This window comes from Lactuca virosa, chromosome 3, assembly GCF_052849685.1.
Source record: "Lactuca virosa cultivar CGN04683 chromosome 3, Lactuca_virosa_CGN04683_v6, whole genome shotgun sequence".
NCBI classification, from domain to species: Eukaryota; Viridiplantae; Streptophyta; class Magnoliopsida; order Asterales; family Asteraceae; genus Lactuca; species Lactuca virosa.
This window is the reverse complement of record NC_136428.1, coordinates 184,112,883-184,122,850: the sequence shown is the minus strand read 5'-3', so window position 1 is coordinate 184,122,850 and position 9,968 is coordinate 184,112,883.

Below are 9,968 nucleotides of genomic sequence, written 5' to 3'. Positions count from 1 at the left end.
TATCTTGGGGAGACGTCGGTCAGCGGGTCATGGGGAGTACCGAGGTAGTAGTCAAGACGACGAAATTGATTCAGCAGGTCTGTGGCAGAATTCAGGCAGCATAGAGTCGACAGAAGAGCTACGCAGATAGACGTCGATCAGACTTGGAGTTTCAGGTTGGAGACATGGTGCTCTTGAAGGTGTCACCTTGGAAAGGTGTCATTCGATTCAGGAAGCGTGGTAAGCTGGTCCCAGGTATATTGGTCCTTTCAGGATTTTAGGCCTGATGGGCAGGGTGTTCTATCGTTTGGATCTGTGGGAGGACCTCAGTAAGATTCACAACACTTTTCATGTCTCTCAGCTACGGAAGTGCTTGTTTGATGATTTTGAAGTGGTTCCATTGGAGGACATTCAAGTGGATGATCGCCTGAATTATATAGAGAGACCAGTGTGGATCCTTGACATGAAGATGAAGACTCTGTGAAACAAGGTGGTGGATATGGTGAAGGTGCAGTGGCAGCACCGAAAGAGTTCTAAATGGACGTGGGAGCCTGAGGACGAGATGGGGGAGCATTACTCGGAGTTATTTGTGGCAGCAAACTTCGAGGACAAAGTCTAATTCAAGTGGGGAAGAATTGTAACACCCGATTCAAGGTACTTCTCATTTTGACTCTTAGTGTGTAAATAGTTTGTGCATTTGGTCCCTAGGGGGCATTGTTGCCATTTTCATAAAAATAGGAGTACGATGGGAATACTTCTCATACGCATGGCGTACAAAATCAGGGGAAAAACCCTAATCTTAGGGTTTGGACCCTATTTAAGCAACATTAACGACCCATGATCCTCTCATTTCCCAGCCTCCATTACCTTTTGAGCCTCATTTTGAAACCCTAACCCATCTAGAGAAGATTTGACCTCTTTGTGTGTGTTTTAGTATGTGTTGGTGAACCTTGAGGAAGAAGAAACTTGAACAAGGAGCTTTGATCAAGGGAGAGCTTCTAGATCCAGATTCCACTAATCATTTCCAGTTCATTGAGGTATAAAGCTTGGAACATGCTCATTATATGCTTAGGTCTAGTTATTATGGAGTTTTGTTTACTTTTTAGTCCCATGAATGAGATCTAGTGGGATTCTTCCACTCTAGAAGTTAGGAGTTGCTTCTCTTGATGTTTCTGAGGTCCCAAGTCCATAAAGTTAGCATCTTGATGGTTAAGGATCAACCATGCATGTGTTTATGTCCATTTGGTGAAAGTAGGATTCTAAATCTAGGGTTTGAGTTCATTTGAGCCATGCAAAGGCTCCAAGTTAGTAACTTTATGGACTAAGACATTCTCCAAGGCTTGGATCTGAAGTTTGGACGTCTGGTTGTAAGCATTAAGTGCTTAATGGAAAAAATTCTTAATAGGTGCGTACACTGTGCGTACTCATTCGAGTCCCCGATCAGGCAAGTTATCCAGTATGTTGGGCGTACTTCTGGTACGCGTAGTGTACTAGGCCTGGTCATGGGCTTTTGTGGTTTTGGCCATATTTGGACTATTAGGGTTTTGGGCTTTGTTGGGCCACTAGCCTTCCTGGCTTTGGGCCTTTTTGGATTTGGGCCCATATTAGGATTTGGGTGTCCTTTAGGAATTGGGACACTATTGGGCTTTTAGTGCCATTGAGTTTGGTCCTCGGTTATTGGACCAAGTGAGGGAAGGGTAAATGGTATTTTACCCTGGGTGTTGGGCAAATGAGCTAGATTACCAGTTATGGTTTATGGCCCAATTATTAATTGGGGTATTAGGTGATTATATTAATGCTTAGATTTCTTGGATCAGCAATCCAAGCATTTATCTTATTTTTCTGTAGTTTAAGGTGAGTCTCCTCGGAGTGTTTGGCGGGTCGAAGGCACCAATGTCGACCCATTGGATTATGTTATAATATGCTGGTTGTCTTTGTGACTCTTGCAGGTATTGTATGTGTTTGTATGTATACCGGGTGGGGCTCGATGTCGGGCGGGGCCCGATTATTGTAGGGCAAGGGCCATTGTATGTATGGTATGTGGTATTTTGGGGAACTCATCAAGCTTTGAGCTTACGGTTTTCAAGTTATGTTTTAGGTACCTCCAGATCGAAGGGGAAGAGCTCGGGATGATCGCATTGCACACACCTTGATTTTTCTGCTTATTGACTCTGATGTACTTTTTGGATGTTATTTGATTTACTCTGAATGTATTATGTTTTGAAAAACATGTTTGCTTAATGGGTTATTTACTATAAAAAACAAAATTTTTGGTTATGAGTTTTTGGACGTTACAAGTGATTCCTAAAAAGTTCATATAAATAAAAGAGTTAGATCCATATACAAAGATCCTACCTCTTGTATGGCATGCGCATGATAAATCTTTTGAACTTTTTTATGCTATCAACTTATTTATATTTGTTAAATAATTTTAGTATTTTGAATTGGAACATTAAGAAATATTTTTTCTCTACGAAATAGTAGGTCGGGTATCAATGATTAGTTGTTTACTATTCTAAACATCTATACTCAATCATGCTACAAGAGTAATTGTGAATGAAGACTAGTGTGAGGGTTTTTAGTATTCATGTGGATGAATATAGATCTCGTAGATAGTCGCTTTACATGTATTCATTGCTAGTGAATATTGGATTAAACCACCTAAAGATGTGACGTCATTAGGAAAATCTTAAAAAATAAATAGATACTATATACTTTGCCGTAAAACACAAGTTGGCATTTGAGTAAGCATATCATTATCCCTTGATGTAGTTAACTATTGTTTTGAATACAGTAGTTATAAAGGCTACTATCAGATGTAATGTGAATCCTAATTATTAAAGCATATAGTCAAATATGAGATTTGCTCATCTAATTGTTAGAGTGTGGTATTGATTGGTCCCCTTGATGAATTAAAAAGATTTGAGCGTGTGACCACACCTAAATGATATTGACATGATAGACAATGAAGAATGATGATTCTTATTCATATTCATAGATTAAGAAACCGATATTAAATATATTTAAGAATGATTCGATATACGTCTCATATGCAGTGATATCAAACAAAGAGAGATTAAGAAAATAGCTCCTTTAACATTAAATTGTTGATGGAAGTTCTGTAAACACAAACATTCATGCATGGTTAGAGGCAATGACAATGTTACTAGACGTTTATTATTGTTTGCGCGATTGATTTATTTCATCCATTGCACAAGTGGGAGTATGTTGGTTCTAGTGTGCAAGAAACAAAAGAATTTACTATAGTGTCAATTATATGTGAAATACGTGAACGTATAGGGTTACACACAAAAGATAATTTGAATGAAATGAAATAGATTATATATATATATATATATATATATATATATATATATATATATATATATATATATATATATATATATATATATATATATATATATATATATACAAAAGATAATTTGAATGGAATGAAATAGATTATATATATATATATATATATATATATATATATATATATATATATATATATATATATATATATATATTATTTACCAACTAAAAAATAAGTAAATAATTGGTTACTTATTATTTATTATCGAATGTGAAATAAATAACTAAAAGAGTTTAATTATTAAATTAAATTAAATTAATTATTTAATAAATCCAAATTAATCAATCAAAGAGTAATTAACTAATGAGTTGGGCAAATAAATCGGTTGATTTGAAAAATGATATAAAATTCAACCAACAGTTTATGTATAAAAGGAACTTAATCGGTTTTTTTAAAAGAAATAAGAACACACTAAAAACACTAATATGTTTTCATCAACTCCTATAAATTAGTGCATACTTTGTCTCCTCACAATTTTTTTTTTTTTACTATCATATGCAATCCAAAAGAGAATGATCAACCTTTGTCTCTTAGTTGTGTAGCAATAGGTATTCGAGATCTATATGGATAAAGATTTTGTGAGAATACAGGTGTTCATCCCTTAAAAAGAACATGTGGTTCTGAATCACTTCACCTTCCTTCCTTTTTTAAACAATGCTCTAGTGCTTTTTCCGAATGATCCCTGCCTTCAAATGTTGGATGTCTTCCGGTTGTTCTTCTGACTTCAGAATTGGCCTATTCTTTAGAATTGAAGCAATCTCAACATCTATTTTCGCAATTTCTAGGATGTAACACTTGATCATTTGCTTCAAGTGTTCAAAAATTGGCTCATATTTTTTGACATCTTTCGTCACAATGTAAAACAAAGATCAGCCAAGATAAACTCATGAAGAATGTGATTGGCACCTCGGAATCCTTTGAACTGAATATTCAAGAACTCTTCAGTCTGAACTGGTAGTCCAACCTTCAATTCCATAACTCTTTTTAAGCTCCATGTCTCATATTGCGGTTTCACATATTTCAAGTAAAACGAAAAGAGGTTTCGGTTTACAACATTATTAGAGATCACGGATTTCTCAATCTTTTCAAACACCTGAAAGGAAATACCCTTGGAGTGATTGGAAAATCAAATTGACACTCCACATCATTATCTATGTCGAACGAGATTGTTGGCTCCAGCCAGTAGAGATTCGAATCATCAATGGCTGCTTTACGTATACGCTCAAGAGACCAGACATGAAACAAGGATTCTTGAGTTTCAAGATTTAGTTTCGCATTCTTGGCTTCAGCTTCTTCTGCCTCAAGTTTCTTCCGAAGAGCATTGAGTTCGTCAAGCTCTTTATCTCTTTTCTTTCTAGCAATGACGTCATCGGATTTTCACCATTCTCTTTTTCAGAAACAACTTTCCCTTTATCTTTTCTTGATGCGAAAGCATAATTATCCTTCCGATCAGTCTTATTATTTAAGTTTTCTTCCTCGTCTCCCCCTTGTTTTGCAGAAGCCCCTCTTCCCAAAAAACTGTGCAGTTGATTCAGCATTGCAGAAACAAGTTTGAGTTTTTGGGAGAGATTTTGTCAAACAGAGATAATAAATAATGAATCGCGAGCTTCAATAATTCCCAACAAGCGTTTATTGATTTCAGAAGTACACTCTATCACCAAAGATCTCTCTTCTTCAATTTTGGCAATATTGGTTGAAGAATTCTTCAACTTTTCAGTAAGAACCTTCATTTTATGCATCTGTTTTGCCGGTGCATCCATAATCTTGTTTTCAGCAGCCAAATCATTTTATAACTTTGTGAGATTTTCAAAAATAGATAAATTAAGCTCAACATTTTCAAGCTTAAGTCAGCACAGAGGGTTGAGAGAGCTTTTTTTAGCGTTCAAAGAAGATCAGAAGCCTTTGATGACTTTGTTCATGTCAGTTGTATTCTTATCAGAAGAGTTCCTAAAGTCAGCCGTGAATTCCTTGACTTCTTTTTGTAACTGCTGGACCTGTTCTGTAGCATCTGATATTTTCTTTTCTGAAGCTTGGGCTTCCTTTTTTGATTCTTCAATGACTTTGCTATTAGAAGATGTGAGCATTTCCACAGTTGCTCGATGGGTTGTTAGCAAATTTTCCCATTTTGAGCAAGAGAATGATAGTGAATAATCCAATATGGAATTAAGCTTCTCATTAAACTAGTTGAATTAGCCTTTCGTCATAGGCGCTTCGAATCATCACTGGTGAAATTTACAGAGAAGGAATGAAAGACAAAATATGAAATCGGTTCTTGATCGTCTCCAAACAAAATGTCAACATCGTCATGTTCTGGAGGACCCGAAGAGGAAGGCTGCTCGGAAGATACACCAATGGTGATTTTTGGTCCCACATCAGATGTGTTGCCAGGGATGTCGGAAGTCCCGATCTCCTCCGAAATGGATTTGAAATAAGGAACTTCTGGTAGAGTGGATACTATAGATGTTGTGGGTGGGGTTGAGTCTAAAAAGATAGGCGGGGATAGTGGGATGGAGATATGAGGAAGTGATATCCCAAAAGAACTCGTTGGTGGTAGAGGAGGAGTGGATGATATCAGAATTGTGGAGGTGATTGGTGAGGTTGTCATTTGAGATGTTGGTGGAGTGAATGGAGGTGGAGGTGGAGATGTGGTGAGAAGCAGAAACGGATTCTCCATAATATTATCAAAGATATCTTGTTCCGGAAGGGAAGAGATTGGAGGAGAGACACCTTCAGAATATTTTCAGTATTGGCTGGTTCGGAAGTTGCAGTTGTATCTTCTTATTCATTTCGGAGTGTGTTATCCTCCTGAACTTCTGTTACCGTTCTCTCTTCGGATTCCTCCTGAATTATCAGAGATGGAGATCTAGGTTTTCGAATGGGTTGCTTTGCCCTCTTCGAAACTTTGACGCTTTCTGAAGTAGCAGCCTTTTCTTTCCTTTTCCCTCCCCTCTTTGGTTTTTCACTTTCATATATGTTCTTTTGTAATTCTGTTGGGATGGGACGAACACCAGAAGAGGGCATTTTCCTTTAAGCCCTAATAATGGCATTGTCCAGCGGAACTTTTTCCAACAAGGCATCTCGAATTGAACCAACGAAGTCAAATTTGCGTGGATCCAACATGAAAAATGTGGTTGTTTGGAGCGTCGTAATTTGAAACATTAAAGAGTCTTGCATCAGAGGGACCTTGAAGTGAGTTAAGGCTCAGTTCACAACATTTTACCAGAAGCGAGCACAAGAAATTTTTGTGTGTCGTGTGGAAGAACTGGTGCTCTGAACAAATTGAGCCTATAGAACAGACCCATAGTCGAGGTTTATGCCATGGTATAACCCATAGATCATAGTGTAGAATAGCTTTCTTTCACTGTCAGAACCCGAAACCCTTTCTGACAGGCTTTTGAACAATAGGTAAATAACCTATTCCACATTAGGGGCAAAATGGATTTTCTGAATTTGGGCAATAAAGAAATGTCACCATTGTATCCCATCCGGTAGAACATTTCGATCAGACCTGTCGCTGGAATTGATTCCGGGTCAATACCCACAGATGAAGATGCAAGCCCTAGCAGCTTGCATAAATTAGCTTTGTTGATGGAGGTCTTGTGGTTTGCAACCTCGAAATTGACAATTTCTCCCGTTTTGGTGTAGATGGAAATGGATAAGGCCTTGGAGAGATGAACTAGTGGAACTTCTTCAACCATTGTTAACGCTTTCATCAATGGCGAGAACTTGAGACATTCAATCATGGGTCTGATTGAGACGTTGTAGCAAGAAGCATCGAGATTGATTATCATATTTCGGTTTGGTTTAACAGCCAAATTGATCACGGATGCAGATTGATAAGCGAATGAAACTTGATCTGATGAAGCGGCCATTGATGTTTTGAGAATGATGATGAACAATAGAGAGCGAGAGCAGTTTTTGCGTTGTAATTTTGATAATTGTGTTTACGTGAAGGAAAATGAACCGTTTGAAGACCTTTTACATGAAAGATGATGAGTGGAGAGAGAAACCGTCATTTCACGTTCCTGTAGTGCCAAAAACTTAGCCAATAATTATGTGCCAACTCATCAATCATGTGTCAGTTCCGTTGTAACAGACACGCTGATGTCAGGAAAACCAAAATCCGCGCCATGATTTGAATTTGCATTTATGGGGACAAGGGCGTTTCAGAATCTCCACTTTCGGAATCAATGATCTACCCTCCTGGTTTGCTAAGCTGAAACAATATCCATCGAAATTACAATCAAGATCCGTTTGTCAGAAATAAAGTAACCAATCGGAACAGTAACCAGGCTTTGTAAAATCACTAGGATTTTAGTGCAAGAGTGTGCCAAAGAAAAAGAAATAAACCAAATTTAATATTTGGGATTCTTTGATATGAAACAATTTTGATATGAAAAGCTGGTGGATCTCGAGCAACGATATCTTCCTTCTGAGTCATGAGAGAATCCAAAGTGCTTGTGTGGTTTCCCGTTGAATTACGATCATCAGTTTGTTAAGAAACTATGAAAGGCTTCTTTTATACGGCTTAAAGGGTGGTTTCGGCTTCTATCATATTTCGAAACTTAACATAGGTTCGAAGATCTTAAAGAAGTACTTGTTTGACCAGTGTAGCCATAAAAACAAGTAAACTTTGGATATTCTTTTAAAGTAACTGGATATAAAGAAATGACTTGGGTTGAGAACATTTCATTAAGATCACACAAAAGAAAATTTGAGATTTCAAACTTGTAAAGGTACGAACCAAATGGTTTTATCCGTCAATTCAGTTGGTAAAATAACTAGAACAGAGATTTTGTACACCATCAATTCATTGGGTAAATATCTAAAACAATAAATTGTTCACTGTCAATTCAGAAAATGTAGTCAGAGTTTTGGGTTTCACTCAAAATCATGGTGATAACGATTTCAAGATCATAAACACAGATGTTTTGTAACCTAAACTTCAGTGGTAAAACCTGAGAGTCTTAAGGGTTATGATGCAGAATAATAGATTGGGATTAGAATGGTTAGGAGTTTCACGAAAATCATGTTGACAATCATTTTGCGATCATTAACTAGAGTTTTTGTAGCCCTATACCGAAACTAGTTTTGTTCCAATAATCAAGGGACTACGTGGAAGTAGAGACAAGACATGGTAGAAAGAATTTTAACCGCCAATTCCTTGTTGCAGACTAAAATACAGAAATGAATTTCGGAGTTTCACAAAAATATTTTTGATGTTTTTCATTTTTCAGAACACTAAGAAAAAAGAAAATATTTTTGATATTTTTGAATTTTTGAAAAGAAAATACAGAAACAAATAAAATATTTTTGGAATTTTGTTTTTCTGAAAAGAACGAAAATAAATAAATGGACAAAAGTAAAGAAAAGAAAAAAAGACTTACAAAGAGAAAAGGTTCCGAAATTCTAATGAACAGTAACTTCAGAACCATTCCGAAGATCGGAACAAGTCGAAAGTTAATAGTGAATTCCAAACCATTCCAAAGCTCGGAACCATTTGGAATGTGAATAGTAACTCTGACAGTTACGAAGTGGATTTCGGAACCGAGTTAGCTTCAATCATTCCTAACCCTTGTAGAATTCGATTAAATGATACTTCAGGTAATGCTTTGTCTTGGAATGTTGCACTGATCAGAGGAACGAATGAAGCGAACTTCCACATTCCCATCTTCAACATGATCCTTAATAAAATTGTATCTCAGTGCTATATGCTTTGTCTTGGAATGTTGCACTGGATTGTGGCAGATTCTTATGGCACTTTCGGAATCACAATATAGAGGAATTTGTTTCATATTGATTCCATAGTCTCTTAGTGGGTTCTGAATCCACACCACTTTGGATGTACATGATGTTGATGCAATGTATTCTACTTCAGCTATAGATAAGGATACACAGGTTTGTTTCTTAGACTGCCAACTAACGAGCTTGCGATCCAGAAACTGACATCCACCTCATGTGTTTTTCCGATCAAGACCACAGCCTCCTAAGTCAGCATTGGAGTATGCTTGCACAAAGAATCCAAAATTTGATGGATACCATAAACCACGATAAGTAGTTCGGTTCAGATACCAGAATATGTTCTTAACTGCCAACATGTGAGGTTCTCGAGGATTCGCTTGAAACTTGGCACAGTAACACACAAGAAACATTATGTCAGGACGACTGGATGTTAGATACAATAGAGATCCAATCATCTGATGAAACAAGGTTATATATGTTGCTAGTTTATCAAGAGAAGGAGTGAGTTTCGTTCTGAGCGCCATAGGGACTTTCACTTTTGAATCACCCACCAATCCGAATTTTTCCAATAACGTCTTTGTGAACGCTTCTTGATTGATGAATATTCCCTCCGAACTCTATCTTATATTTAAGCAAAGGAAAAAGATAATTTTACCCATCGAACTCATTTCAAATTTTGTTTCCATTAATTTTCGAAATTCAGCAGTTAAGTTGGGATTAGTTGATCTGAAAATAATGTCATCAACCTAAATATAAAGTATCATTAAATGGTTACCCTCCTTCTTCCGAAAGAAAGTAGGATCAACAGAACCTTGTTTGAATTTATACTGTTTAAGAAAATGTGTCAGAGTTCCATACCATGCCCTCGGAG